We start from the raw sequence: 15,876 nt of genomic DNA, 5'->3' as shown, positions 1-15,876 counted from the left end.
ATTTACAGAAGAATTAATACCAATTCATGAACTCTTTCAAATCACAAGCCAGCTCTGTACAAGAGTAAGAATATCAGGTATTCACGGGGATCATCTTTGGAGATCAGCTCCCAAAGTCCTCCCTGTGCAAGACAGACAGTCAACATAATTTTGGCATGAACCTGGCTACTTCCTGATAGTCCCTTGGCCAGAGGTTTTCAATGTTCAGGCTTTGAATCTTGGTTAAATATGAAGTCCTTTGAAGAAATAACACACTAAAACTTCAATCAGTCATTATGTCCTTATAAAACCAAGGTTCTAAAAAAATGTGATACCTAGTGATGTAATAAAAAAATGAGATATTTCAAAGCCTTGAGTTGGACAAGATCAGATTGAGAAACATCCACATTTTAAGATTCCATAGCGCCAGGCTTCCTAATTCCATCGTGGATAATAGCCCTGTGTCTCTCCTTGAGAGGGTCTGCATTAGGAATCTAGTGTCCAGTCCAAAGCCATAAAGCTATAATAGCCCAATTTTGGACAGGTACCAGCAGGAAGAGAATGGTTTTGTAGGCATCAGAGCCTTCCTAGTGCCTATAATCAGTTCTGTAGTATGGTCTGCAACAGCCTCCTAATGGACTCTCAGGCTACACTTACTAGAACAAAGATTCTATCCTATTCCCTAAAGATGGTGCTTCTTTTAGAGATTGGAGAACATGAATCTTTGGAAAGTGCTCTATAAATATTGGCATCATAGTAGTGTTGACTTCAGTAACCCAAAGCTATGGCAGAGGAGCCAAAGGGTTCAACGAAGTTGGCCAGGCTGATGGTTGTTCTGTTTGATTTCAGAAAGCAAACGATTCCCTAAGTGCAATTGGGAATGAAAACCCTAAACAAAAACCATGGCTTTCCTCTTATGTGGAGGTCTCTCGTTTATACTCCATGTTTGGTCTTACCTGTACCTAGCACAGCCTTTGGCAAGAAATGTCGTACTGAATCAAAGTTTTAAAGTGGCTTGCTTAACTCCAGTTTTCTGCACACGTTCAGTTAGTTAATTCTATTAGCAAATGCTGTTGATGGCTTAGGAGAAATTGCAGGAGTTCATCTCTGGCAAAGATTCCTCATTTGTGATGTTGGTGGTTACCGCACCCAGGGTTTCCAAGTTAATTGGAAATGGTGGTGTGTAATTTCGTTGTGGTGGTGTCTGTAGCTGTTAATTTAGCTGATTTAAATTCCATTAAGGTTTTAATGGAAACAATTCCACACTAATTAGCCAGGCACCTCCTTTTGCTAGGAGTTGATTTCAGGGAGGATATGCTGAGTACCTCCTTCACTGGGCAAACTCTGCAAGGGCACCCAGCCCCAGCTCTGGCTGCATTTGGCATCTAGAAACAGATATTCAAAACTGCTAGTGTTTATAATCAAAACCAGAGTCTAGCCAGTGAGTGAACACTAGAACTGCTTGAATTTTGTTTTTCTAGCTGCATTTCCAATGACAAAATATTGAAGGCGTTTTGTTTGTTGGCTCTTCCCCAGAGATCTGCTAAGATAAGATGAAAGCTTTACAATGCTGTTTCAAAAGAGAAGTTAGCATCTGAAGAATCTTCTTTTTTTAAAAAAAACAATAAAGCAAATATTTTCCACTTCATTATTTTATTAAGACTTCAGTGATTTTGAAAATCTGATATTTTTGCCTGCTTATTCTTGCAGACTGTGGTTTTTCTAAGTTTTCCATAGGACTGTTCAAGCTGATCAAATAGTCCTATATTCTAAAATATTTACAAGGCACAGATTATGATCCAGCCAGTCGTTTCCCAAGGCCTGGAGCTGGGCTCAGCCCAGTTCTATGGGAATAAACCTGAGACCCACTATCCCTGCAGTGGACAGTTCTGGTAGCCTCTTTCCCTCTTGGACAGTTAACAACTCTATGCCACACAGCCCCCAAACAAAAGCTTCCTCTATGGGGTCATGGCCAAATGGAGTTAATTGTAAGCTGCACATTTGGCAAATTTCGTAGAGATGAGAGAACTCTGCGATCGCATTTCCTTTGCCAGCACAGTCTTCGCCCCTTGCAGCAGAATCTGGTGGGAGTTCCTCCTCCGGAGTCACCTGGGTAAGAACGCACGGCCTGTTAATTGTCTGTTTTCAGGGGCAGCTCAGATGTTGGCATAGCTTTAATCAGTGTGGGTCAGCAGGTTCCCTGCTGAGGTGCGAGGGGCACATCCGTGCGTTACTGCACAGCAACAGAAGGGATCCCAGCACCCAAGGGGTGAGGGTGGGGTGGGGGGAATCCACTGGAGCTTCACAGCCGCATCCCGTGGCCTGCCTGGGGTTAGGGACTCCTCTTCTTAATTCCTGTTTTCATCAGGCCATTAGTCTTTACCTACATGCTTGACTCCTTTCAAAATTCAGAGTTTATCTTGCAGACTGGAGATCTAAGGATTAACACTTCACTATACTGTGGAAAAATAATTTGTTCTCATTCTCTTGTTATTCAAACATTTATTGCTTGTCTATTCAGGGATCAGATAGATTAGATTTTCTGGGATAACCTCACTTAAAGAAATTTGGATATTTTCCATCAAGGTAACTTATTAACTACATATTAAATATGGTCTTAATACTTAAGTTCTCATACAAATTAGGAAAACAAGGTGGGGGTTTGAATTATGTGTTCCGACTTGGCTATTTGATCTCCTTTATTGTGTGTTAAAGTCTTTCTTGGGAGTGGTTATGAATAAGCTGTGATTCTGACACGTGTTCATTATAGCAGGAGGTGTCTATACCAATAATTTTGTGTGTGGGGCGGGGGAGGCTGGGATTGAACCCTCAGTCTCATGCATGCTAGGCAACACTCGACCATTGCAGTACCTCTGCCACCCTGCTGCCAGCCCACCAAAAACCCTGATAAAAGGTGGAAAGAAACAAGGAAGAAGACACTGGGCAGTTCAAAAGAAGATTACCTGGAGCTGGAAAGGCCACCCAGAGGAAGCACTTTATCCAGTGTTAAAGGACACAAAAGCTTTGTAATAGCAGAGGCATGTGGTTGGGTGTTAGAGGCAGGCGAACCCTATGCAAGAACCCACAAGGAATGGTAATGGAGTTCAGGTCATGCAGAGGGGGGGAGTACAGTGTGACAGAAGAAGGACTGACAATTAGCCTACACCCCCAGACCAGGGAGACTGGATATCATGCCGTCAGCAGTGGGGGAAGGGTAGAGCTGAAGGTCATAAAGATAGTGGGACACCATCAGAGAGGCTGAGGACAAGAGGAATGCAGGGACCTTCCCTGGTGTGCAGCAAATGGTCAGGGCCCTGCGAAGGAGGCAGAGCACTGTCAATGGAATTTGTGGTCTTAATTGGGGAAAGGTGTTTGGCATCTGATAAAGTATGTGCTATTGGTTTGTTTTTTTGTTCTTGTGGTGCTGAGGATTGAATTGAGGGCTTCATGCACACTAGGCAAGAACTCTACCACTGAGCTACAGTCTCAGCCCTGATGTCACTGGTTTGGAAAAACCCTCTGGCCAGGGAAAAGGGAATCTGGGTGAGTTAGTGCTTCTAGATTTTAATGTGTGCACAAACTACTTGGCATTTTGTAGAAGTAGGATTCTGCATTTCTAACACGCTCCCAGGTGAAGGCCACGCTGCTGATCTAGGGACCGCTCTGAATGGCAAGGAGCTAGAACTACTCAGATTGGCTGGTTTTAGGCAGAGATCTATAACAGCTCAAGAATCTGTGAGACACTGACCCAATTGTTCCTAAGTGTTTTCATTTCTTTAAATCTCATTCTAATTGCAGCAGGAAGCTGGCATGTGGTTAAAATGGTATTTGTATTTTAGGTTCTAATTTGACCCCTGGAAACTGTAGCCCTCTCCTCAGGAGGTGTGTCAACAGGCTTTCTGGGTGTAGACCTTGTAAGCAACCAATCAAGACAACCTACTGTCCTCAGTGTGGTGGGAAGCAGTGGGATACTTGGAAGGGGAAGTGGATCCCTCTGTTGTTCCAGGAGCCTCTTTTCTGTATTTGGGGGGGCGAGGGGAGCAGCTTTGGGACTCTGCAGACATCAAAGATGAAAGGATACCCGTCAGAGGTGGTGGAGCCTCAAGCCCATCCTGCCAGTGTCTACAGTCAGTTTGCAGCCTGGGGGCTGCCTCGAGGTGGCATAGGCCTATGTTGACCACTGCAATGGCAGCAGGAAAGCAGGCCATATTTGGGGTGGGCCTTGCAGGCTAACAGCCCCGCTGGCTTTGAGCTGCTCTTCATGGCTCAGGGGAGTACTGCCCATTCCCTGTTACTCTAAGAGTTGTTCGTTTGTGGGGAGACCAGCTGTGGCTTCATGCCAGCTACTGGCAGCAGACCCTGGCCTGTGTGAGTCAGGAGAGCTGACCTTGAGCTCCTCCTCCTGGTTCTAGAAAGGGGGTGCACATGCTGATCAAGACATTTTGGGTCATCTATTTATTAAATACAAAATAACCGTTGTTCCTCTTCATCATCTTAAGCCACAAACAAGGTCATATTTCTGTCCAAGATCAAATGAGTAGGATCTGAACTGCCATTCACAAACATGGGTCATTTTAAGTTGTCCTTCTTTCTTCTCTTGGAACATGTCAAGCTGTTTATTTGCTTAATTTGACTCTGGCCCTACCTAGCCTCACCTCTGAAGTCAGAGGTCCAGGTGGACCTGGTGAGGCTGAAGAGGACTGGACACCACCCCACCACAGTGGGGTTTGAGGTCCTGTGCATAGCCCATGTCCGTGTTGTCTGGCCTAAACATCACGTGGGTTTCCAGCACCTTCGGGAGCTGGAGATTCAGCCTCACTGTCTCATGGGATTTTTGCTTAAAACTCTTTGTTTTGCAGAGGGAGGCTGAGAGGCCCCAATGGACAGAGCAGCTTCTTGGGGGTGGGGATGGACAGACTGGTTCCCTCCCAAAGTCCAAGCCATACCGCTTCTGCAGCCATTTGGTTTCACTCACATGGGTCACTAATGTCCGAGCCCCGTCACCTGACTCAGAGCCTCCACTACATCGGTCTCCATCCCAGTTCATCCTAGACAATAGAGTGAACTGGCATTAGGACTGAGGTCAGGGACACCTGTCTGGCTTCCCTCTCTCTTATAAGTCTCTCCTGGTTGGGAAGTTCCTTGGGATCATTTTCATGCATTGATCAGGAGTTGGGCCTAAGCTGTCATCAGATATTCTAATAATTAGAAGGCTGATGTAACATGGAAGTTCTAGACTTGGAAAACAACGGTTCAAATCCCAGCTCTACCTAACAGGGCTTGCTGATCAGGGCATACATTCTGGGGCCAGGCATACTGCCATCTACATTCCATGTCCTTATCATCTCCTTGTGGGGCCTCAGGCAGGTCATGCAATCCCTGGGTTCCCCTGCCATAAAGCAGAGCTGATGAGATTCCCCCACAGGCTGTAGAAAGAAGCCAGCACACACCTCACACTGCGTGTGGCACACGGGAGGCACCCAATAAATATTAGCTATCACCATGCAATGATACTTATGTAATAAGTAAGAAGTTGTGGGTTTTATTGGAAACAAAATAAGTCCGTCTGCTTCTTAGTACCCGTGTCCCTCTGGGAAGCCAAACCATGAGCTCATAAATGCTGAGCACAGCGTCCACCTGGTGGCCGCATCCCCAAATCTCTCATCAAAAACCTGGAGGAAATGAAAAGGCTTGTAATTTATAAACCCAGGCTCCTCCGGGGGCCAGCAGAGGGGCGGGCAGGAGAGCACACTCTGGGGGCCTCAGTGGGGGCTGCACAGGCGGCCAGGAAACAAAGCCCCACTTTGTCCTGTGACTTGGCTGTGCTTTTTGTCATAATATTGAATTAATTTTGAAATTTCAAATAACACTAAAGTAAGATATTTACATCTAGTAGAGAAGTGAGAGTGGGTTAAAAAGGTTGAGAAAGCATCTATAACCTAATTATAATTAGAAGGCTGATGTAACATGTGGAGGTTCTGGACCCAGCTCTGTCACATGGCCTGATGATCAGGGTGTACCTCAGGGTAGACACTCACAGGAATGTGACAAGCACTGGAGGCGAAGGCCCAGCACTTTCTGCTCACCCTGCCAAGTGCCCACCCATCCCCAAGGTGGCAGTGGGTGGGTGGAGCCCACCAAGTCTGCCTAATTGGAAAAAGCTGGCACATGCACAGGGCGCTTCTGTGCTCCAGGACCCTTCCTTTTGCTTTATAATGCTAATGAATGAAACGTGAACAAATATTCATTAAAATACGTGAAACACGATGCCCCTTCATCCTCGGGCTTCCATTATTCTTCCAGTTAGCCCTTCGGATGTGGAGCATACATCCTTTATTCATTCTGAGGAGTCTGTTTGCGGCCCTGCCTAAATAAAACTCCTTGGTGGATCTTTTCTCCTACTTTTATTTATTTATTTTTTTTAATGCTACAGACTTAATAAAAATTTTAAAGTTAATAAAAGTGAAAAATGTACTTGTAGAAAAGTGCACACGTGTATGGCTGATTGAATTGTTACAGAGTGCATTTGACCAATTACGCTCAGAGTATTAACACTGACCCCCACCCCATCCTCCCTCCTAGCTGTTAATGACCCCCGGAGGGTGAGCACAATCCTGGCTTCTCGCGGTACCAAACCATTTTGTTTGTTTTTGAACATTATGGAAGTGAAATCATATAGGATGTAGGATGTCATAGGGGAGATATATGGTTATGTTAGGGAGACTCATCCATATTATTGGCTGATGTTATAGATCCTTCTTTCTCTTTGTTGCATAGTATTCACTGAGTGGTTCTTCATGATTGGAGACCTCACCGGAGAGGTGGGCATGGGTCCTCTGATGGGATTGGTTCCAGGGATGAGCATGTGACCTAGGTCACCCAGTTGAGTTTTCCCAATAGGAAAGCCAGTAGGCATCTATCTCTGTCCCTCATGAGAGCAGTGTATCATGGTAGATCCTGGAGTCTTGCTGTGCTGGGTCTAGTATGCGTTACTTAAATTTTATGTCTCATCTTAGTGTCTTCATCTGTAAAAAGAGATAATAATAACAGCACCTACTCCCTAGGGGATATTACAAAGATTGAACTAGTGCTTAGAGTCATACCAGCCACAGATCCAATGTCAAAGGATTTCTACTCCTCAACTATGAAGGCATGAGGCTGGAATCTGGTAGCCACTGGGCTGCCCACAGTGTGAACACCTGAGGTCCTCTGCTCACTCGGTGTCCATCTTGCCTCCAGCCTCTGTACCTAGTCTGTAAGCTTCCCTTTTATTCCCATAGAACCTTCCATCCCTCTTTTGTGTCTCAACCCAAAGGGATGGACTAATGTTCTATGGGTAGCCGTCCCACTGTCACCCAAGCAAACACCATCCCTATCCCCCCAGCTGTACCACAGCCCTTTCAAGGTGTGTTCTGCAGACCCCCAGGGGAGCCTCCTAAGATGCCATTCACCTTGTTCACCAGGTTGACGTTTGTGCTGAAGCTACAAAGGCATTTCTCTGTGAGGAAACTGATAGCTGCTTAGCTCGAATAGAGACATGACATCCAATGGTAAGGTTAAATATCTGCTATCCAAATGCTTGGGACCGAAAGCGTTTAAGATTGCTGAGATGTTTTTAGTTTCAGATTTTCAGCTGAGGGCAGCCTACCCTGTCCTAGTAGTTACTGGATTCTTCCTCACAGCATACTCACTGGAGAAAGGATGGAGGAGGGAGGAAGAAAGGACCAGTTTCATTTAAGAATGCTTTTGATGAAGCAGTAAAAGTTGTTCATTTTTGACCCTTGAAGTCATGTTTCAAATATCATGTGATGAGATGGGATTATGCATGAGACATGTCTGTCTTGCTCCGATAACCATTATCTACTCTCCATTTCTAGGAGAGCTTTTTAAAATTCCATATATAAATGAAAAAAATATCATAGAGTTTGCATCTGAAACATCCCCTAAAAATCCCTGCATTAAGGCTGGACCTCCAACCATGGTGCTATTGGAAGTGGTAGAACTTTAAGAGGTCTCTGGTTATTGGAAAATGCCCTTTCCTAAAGGAACAGTGGAATACTAGCCCTTTCCTCTTCTCTCTTTTTTTTCATGTTCCAGCCATGAGGTGACACATATGTTTTACCATGATGTGTCCCTTACCCCTCAGAGGCTTAAAAGCAATGTTTCTACCTAATCCTGGATGGAAACTCCAACACTCTGAGCCAAAATAAACTTTTTCTCTTCATAAGTTGATTTATCTCAGGTATTTGCTACAGTAATGGAAAGCTGATTAACACACTGAAGTAGGAGAACACACCCTGTGTGAATAAATTATAAGGTGAATTAGCTACTTTTTTCCATGGAATCCCATTTATACTTCATGGAACAACTGACAGACCATGGCCACGTGGACTTGGCTAGTAGGCAAATATTTTCTTGAAAATGAAAAGAGCCTGTTACATTAAGGAAAATAAATGTCAGTACTTATTGCCAAAGATAAAATTTAAACTTTTTTGGTGTGATGCCGGGGATCAAACCCAAGGGTCTCACACATACTAGGCACACGCTCTACCACTGAGCTGTCCCCCTAGAATCTAAACTTTCAAGTGAAGGTTAAAATTTTAGAAAACATGTAAATGCCACCATGAGCTGAACAGAATCTCACCCCTATTGAGTTTTCTGGTGAGGTAGGTGAAGATGTTAATGAATGTGATTGAGCCAGAATCTTATGTTTCAATCTTTAATTAATTAATTAGACTACTAATGATATATATATATATATATATATGTATAATGGATTATTTTGATATATGCATACATTGTAGAAAAAAATCAAATTAATATCTCCATGCCATTACCTACTTTTTTTTTGTAGTGAGAAAACTGAGAATTTTCCTAGTAGTTTAGAAATATCCAATATGGTATTTTATTATCACCTGAGCTGTGTAATAAATCATGAAAACTTATCCCTTCTGTCTGAGACTTGGGGCCCTTTGACCAACACCTCCCCTTCCCCCTTCTCTACCTCCGCCCCTTGCTCTGATAACCACTATCTACTCTCCATTTCTAGGAGAGCCTTTTAAAATTCCATATATAAATGAAACCATAGAGTACTTGTTTTTCTGTGCCTGTCTTTTTTCACCAAACACAGTGTACTCCAGGTTTTATTCATGTTGTCACAAGTGACAGACTTTCCTCTTTTTGAAAGGCAGAATAGTGTTTTGATGTATGTATATACCATGTTTTCTTCCATTGATGGACAGGTACATTGTGTTCGGTATCTATATTGTGGATGGCCCTGAAATAAATATCAAAACAAGAGTGTAGGTATCTCTTCTTTGTACCAATCTCAGTTCTTTTGGATGTACACCTAGAAGTGAGATAGTTGGGTTGGATCATGCAGTAATTCCATTTTTTAGTTTTTCTGAGTAATCTCCACACTGTTTTCCAAAATGACTGTACTCATTTACATTCCCACCAATTGTGGATAAGGATTCCCTTTTTTCCACATCCTCATCAGCATGTTTTTTGGGGAGGGGGTTTATAATGGCCATTATAACAGATATGAGATGGTATGGCGTGTTTTTTAAAAATATTTTTAAATTGTTGACGGACCTTTTATTTTATTCATTTATTTGTATGTGGTGCTGAGAATCGAACCCAGTGCCTCACACATGCGAGGCAACTGCTCTGTCACTGAGCCACAACCCCAGCCCGATAGGGTGGTTTTAATTTGCATTTCCCTGATGATTAGAGGTGTTGAATATTTTTTTCATCCATCTGCTTGCCATTTGTATGTCATCTTTTGAGAAATATCTATTAAAGTCCTTTGCCCATTCTAAAAATCAGGTTGTTTTCTTGGTATTGAGTTGTCTGAGTTCCTGATATATTTTGGATATTAGTCCCTTATTAGATGTATGGTTTGCAAATATTTTCTCCCAATCTGTGAAACTCTCTTGTTTCCTTTGCTATGAAGATGCTTTTTCGTCTGATGTAATTCTTCTTGTCTAGTTTTTGCTTTGTTGGCTGTGCTTTTAGGGTCCTATCCAAGAAATCACTGCCCAGTCATGTCCCACTCTCCACACACCCCTTCCCCTCTCCAGGCTGCAGCAGTCCTGTTCCTAATACCAATGCCTTTCCACCCCTCATCTTCCCCTGCTCCAGTTACTGTCTTGCACTTTATCCCTAGACTCACCGCCATTACTGATTGACAGATGAATCAACCCCGGGGAGAAGGAGCTGGGCTGACTTCCAGAACAGCTGCCTCTGGGCCACAGTCTTGGAAGATTACACCTGCTAGCTGTTGATTTCTTTGCTTAGGGGTCCAGGAGGGATTTGGATGCTAATAGTGGGAGGCTGAAACCAATTCAAGAAGGGGAGGCTGGGGCCCTAGAGAAATGGTGGGGCAGGACTACATCACAAGGCTCCTGTATGCACATCTGCCTAGAATTCCATGTTGGGAAGCAGTTGTGAAAAGGAGAAGGGCAACAGGAATGTTTGCTTCCACATTGTGGGGGTGGGGGGTGGAGCAAAAGGGACAGGGTTATTGGCCCCAGTATAATGTTATTATTTCCAGCTACAATGATTATAACTTAGGGCCCACCATAATCTCACATCTTTAGTTTGAAGGGGAAAATGGCTTGCTTAGCTCTCAGCAAATCATAGAAAAGCATTTATATTAAGTTCTTAATCTGATCTTTGACTAATATTATTCTTTAGCAATTATTTTAAAATACATTTTCAATTCCCCTTTGAAGATTATATTTTAAGACATCTGAATCTCTTATGTCTCTTTACTTTTTGCTTTAAAATTTTAAATGTATTGTTTTGAAATACAACTTTAGACTCAAAAGAGTGCAAAATAATAGGTGCAAAAATAAGGCAGTGGGTAAATGCTTCTTTATCTGTCACCTAGCGTCACTTGATCATAATACCTCACATAAGCAGAGCACATTATCAAAACCAGGAAATGAATGTTAGTACAATATCATTAACAAAACTACAGATCTTATTTTATTTTGTTGCCAAAAAAGAAACACTCATGTGCTATCTCTTTATAGTTGCACTCCATTTATCTTTAAAATACGGCTTTTGTTTTAATGTAAATTGTGCTTCATAAAAATATCTAGGGTTTGAGTCACTGGAGCATAGTGTCATGCTGATAGTGAATTGTGTGGGATTTAATATCAAGGAGCTATAAAGGCCTTTGTGTGGATGTCAACTTGGAAGCTCTCTTGTTGGGTGATCTTAGGCAAAGAACGTGACCTCTCTGAACTGTGGTTTTGTCTTCTATCAAATGCAATTAATAATACCCTCTATGTAGAAAGGCTACAGGGGTTTCATACAAAGCATATGAAGTGCTTGTTATATCACAGGGGCCCTGTCCATGGTCAGTGTAGCCTTTCTAGGTAGCCTAGGAAACAAACTCAGAGATGGAGATCTGCCTGCAGGTAGTTATCTGGGGAGTTGGGAGGGACGCAGGATCCGACAGAGGGAGAAGCTGAATTATGGTGCAGGTACAACGGGCAGCCTCAGCTCATCCTAGGGGGAACTGGGATGGTTCTTCAGAGTTGGCTAGGCCTTTGTCCCCCTCACTGAGCAGGCACTGTGTGTGGGCTGCTCTCAGGGAGGGGCTCACTTGGCTGCCATCCGCCCAGGGAAAGCCCGGAGTTGAGACTCTGCCCTGAGTCTTAACAGTTAGTGATCTGGCAGCTGCAGGTCTCCAGCAGAAGGGGGATCTGGGGGGGTGGTGCATCCAGGCAGCCACCATAGTCACTATTATGGTGATGGCCTTGAGGAAGGGGGATATCAAAACGGGAGACAATTAATCATCAACTTTTCATCTTCCCCAAGCTAGCCACTCAGCCCAGGCACATGGGGATGGCTTGATATGCCCAAAGAATGACTTCCTTTTCTGTTTTAGGGCCTTGAAGGGGATCTGTTTACATGCTCGAGAAGAGCTAATTTGGGGGAAAGAGAAAAAAAGCAAACAGATCCTATTTGCTTTATAGCTGCTGAAGGGAATTTCCTAAAATTCCTGTTGCCAGTTCTGTAAAAGAACCCCATCTTGTACAATCCTGCCCTATAGGAGGATTGCCTCGAAGTGAGCTGTGGAATCAGACATTTAATGCCTTTTCAAGAAATTCCCTCTCCGGCTGCCAAGGACGAGTTGGTATCAGTAATATAAAGTGCTGTGCTTGTTTAATAAGAGCTGGAAGTCTCCTGGAAGACACTGAGCCAAGCCTATGGGCAATACCAAAGAAGGATGCCAAGTCTCTGACTAGAAAGGTTTATTTGTACCTTTTCTCTCTGTAAAAACCAGAGAGGGATTTGGAAGCACCACAATAGGGCTGCAAGTTCCTAGTAGATCTCCCATAAATACCTGCAGACCTAGTCTCTGATGGCTGCTGAGCAAGGTGGTACTCAACTGTGATTCCACTACCTTGAGAGGTTGAGGCAGGAGGATTGTGAGTTGAAGGCCAGTCTGGGTGACTTAAAGAGATCCTGTCTCAAAATAAAATAAAAAAGCCCAGGGATGTAGCTCAGTGGTATGGTGTTTGGCTAACATGGGCAAGGCCTGGGTTTAATTCCCAGCACCATGAAGGGAAAAGAAAAAAAAAAGACTCTGTGTAAGCTTCATTTAATACAGTTTGGTTTATAAGTATTGCAATGTCACGTGTCCTTTTACAAGGGAAAGACATTAGGGTGCATGAGTTTTTCTGATCTGTTAAATCTCTTTGGAGAAATGTCTTTGGCCAGTAATCGAAGCAACTGTGTGCCTTCATTGACTCATAAAGATGCAGCCCATAGCACATAATAGTGAAATAACAAAATCAAGAATTTTCATAAATTGAGAGGATTTTTTTTTTCCTGCGAGAAAGCTTGATAAACACTTTTTGTCTTTCTACAATCACCCATCTGGGTATTTCAGGAACACACTCCTCAGAGCTGAGGTTTATTTAACCTGCAGGGTGCTGGTCACTTCTCTCCTTCTCTGTCTTATTCTCTGACCAAGGGAGGAGAAAGTGCATCACCCCAAGGGCATTTAAGTGGCGCATATCTCCTTTTGTCTTCTTGCTCCTAGGAAAGTCTGGGGCTAAGAGGCAGATCTGATTTCTCTTTGTATCCCCACAGGGCCTTGGACAGACAGTTGGAATCCAGTAATGCTTGGAGACTGGATGGATTTTTCTGTTACTCCCTATTAACAGTGTCCGAAAGTGAAGATATGAGCTAATCAGCAGTGACAAACTACAAATTAGTCATGTTTAGAGGCAGCAGGTTTTTGACGGTTACATCAGCCATCTGGGTTCATTCCTAGAAGCATTACTGAGCAATTTTGCTTTTTAAATCAGAATCTTTGATGAACTCATCTGTTGGATGGGTTAAGATACACTGGTCTGGGAGGCAGAGGAAAATTGGGTTCACAGCCAGGTGACCTTAGGAATGTGGCCAAACCACCTAAAGGCCCAGTGTCTCCATCAGTTAAGTTGGTTGATACTAACATTTCCTCTTCCATACGCTTGTTTTATGGGTCAGATGAACTAATGCTGGCCGTGCTGGGCTCAGAGCAAGAGCTCAGTACAGATACTTGTCGACTTAGGTACCGGTTATGCCTAAGAAATCTGTCATAAGTTGGAAATACTGTAAGTTGAAAGCACATTGAGCATCCTAGCAGCCAGTACCCCTCAGTGTTGGTAGGTGGCTGATTGCTTCCCAGGCTGACTGGGAGCTGCTGCTGAAGCATCTTGAGCGAGGATTGGGCCACATATCATAAGCCCAGGGGAGACCAAAATTCAAAATTCAGAATATGGCTTCTGCTCAAAACGTTTTGCTTTTGCACCATTGTAAAGTTGAACTGGTCTAAGTAGGGACAACTATAAATGGTGGCTGTGGTCATCACGAGGGTAACCATATAATATGACACCAAATCAAGATACTTGGAACAGTAGAGAAGAGCATAAAAATAATCCATATGGTAACTTTCCTGTAGACTTTACTTATTGGCCAGTAAATTCATTTCTTATATTGGTGGACCTTCAAAGTGGTTCCATTCAGAAGCTATTTAAAAAAAATTTTTTTTTCTAGTTGCTGATGGACACAATACTTTATTTATTTATATGTGGTGCTGAGAATCAAACCCAGTACCCCACAATGAGCCACAAGAAGCTATTTTTAAAGATAAAGTTCTTTTGAATAAATATCATGTATCTGTGTATATTCAAGCAAATTTGAAATTTTTATGTTCATTATAGTAATATTTAAAAAGTTAGAATAATTATTCTTGATATGTATTTGTATACTTTGAACAGTTTCTTGGTTAATTTGTCATGGTATTTTTTCTTAAGAATATATGTTTCAGTAAATTTACGTTTTTTCTATAAAATTGCTGCAATTGAGGATTAATAAATTTAGAATTGTTGAAACTTCCATTGACTCCTCCCTGTAGACCATAATATATTTAGGGAACACTCTACAGGTGAGCAGGGATACTGTAAGATGAGAACAATTCTGCAAAATAAAAGGCTATCTTCAATTCTTATTTTTTTTTCTATTTGAAATAGAAAATGATTCAACCTGCATATTTTCTCAGGTAATTTTGGCTTCTATTCAGAGTGCCTTTCTTTGATAAAAATGTCTATGATACAACTTGCCAATGAGTTGTCTCTATTTATAATTCTTTTGAATGGTTCACCAAATTTAGATGATTCATAATTGTAGGCCTTCTCAATTACATTCTATTCTAGGTCATAATTTAAATTTATCCAAATAAAAATAGGAGTACCATCAAAATATTCTTCTCACAGGTTGAGATAATTCAGGACACATTATAGGATTTCAAAATTAAATATTAGGCTTCATTGACTTCCCTCCCCCACTTCCCCCTTGGTTTCTTTTATTTATTTATTTCTGTGGTACTAGGGATTAAACCCAGGGGTGCTCCACCGCTGAATTACATCCTAGCCCTTTAATTTTTTTTTTTTTTTTTACTTTTAAATCTTTTTTTTTTTTTTAATTTTAGATAGCCTCTTGTTAAGTTGTCCCCACTGGCCTTGAACTTGTGATCCTCCTGCCTCAGCCTCCAGAGTAGCTGGGATTATAGGCATGTGCCACCAGACCTGGCCAGCTAGGGATATCTTAATGATAATTCCATAGTGGGTGCTAGATGTCAACAAAAATTTTATGCAGGTTACACACTTATTTATAATTTTGATATTTAAAATTTTTGCTGAATATGTCCTTCAAATTTTCAAGTTGATCACTGCCAAAAGGGTTTATTACAAAAGAAAAATGTTGCCAAACAATGCAATAAATGATATTTGTTGATAAACTACCTGGATAAAGTAAATGACAAAAACCACTGTAAGCAAGAACATCCAAACTTTAGTGTGTGCGCTCTATGATGGGCTAGCCAGCCTTTGTTTCCTGCACTTTCACTTAACCTAACCTCTACTTTCTCACATTTTCCACTGATCCTGCTGATGTGTGGCCAGGCAGCTTCAGGGGCCTCCCAGGTCACCAGAGACCAGTGAGAGGTAGCTGGCAGCAGGGTGAGTCCATCTCCCTCCACCACTGGATTCCTAGGAACTCAAGGTCAGGCACGCTGCACTTTATCATGCCATCCTTTAAAAGAAGTGCTCACTGAGCCATCCCAGAGAGCAACTGAGGAAACAGAGAAGGGTGCGGCTGGTCATCCTTTAGCTTCTATCAGGAGTTGAAGTGAGAACTCAGTTTATTGCACATACGCCTCATCACTATTCAAGACCTGGTAAAGGCTCAGAAAGTCGAGCAGAGATCAATGAGCCCCAGCCCAGTTATTAATAATGTTTTGCTTTATTATTTTTTTTAAATAAAAGATTTGATCTGTGCTGACTGCCTGAGACTGTCCTGGGAAACGTGGATGTTCGATCACCCCAGGTA

The sequence above is a fragment of the Ictidomys tridecemlineatus genome, chromosome 12, assembly GCF_052094955.1.
Source record: "Ictidomys tridecemlineatus isolate mIctTri1 chromosome 12, mIctTri1.hap1, whole genome shotgun sequence".
NCBI lineage: Eukaryota > Metazoa > Chordata > Mammalia > Rodentia > Sciuridae > Ictidomys > Ictidomys tridecemlineatus.
The sequence above is the reverse complement of the archived record's forward strand: the minus strand, read 5'-3'. Positions refer to the sequence as shown.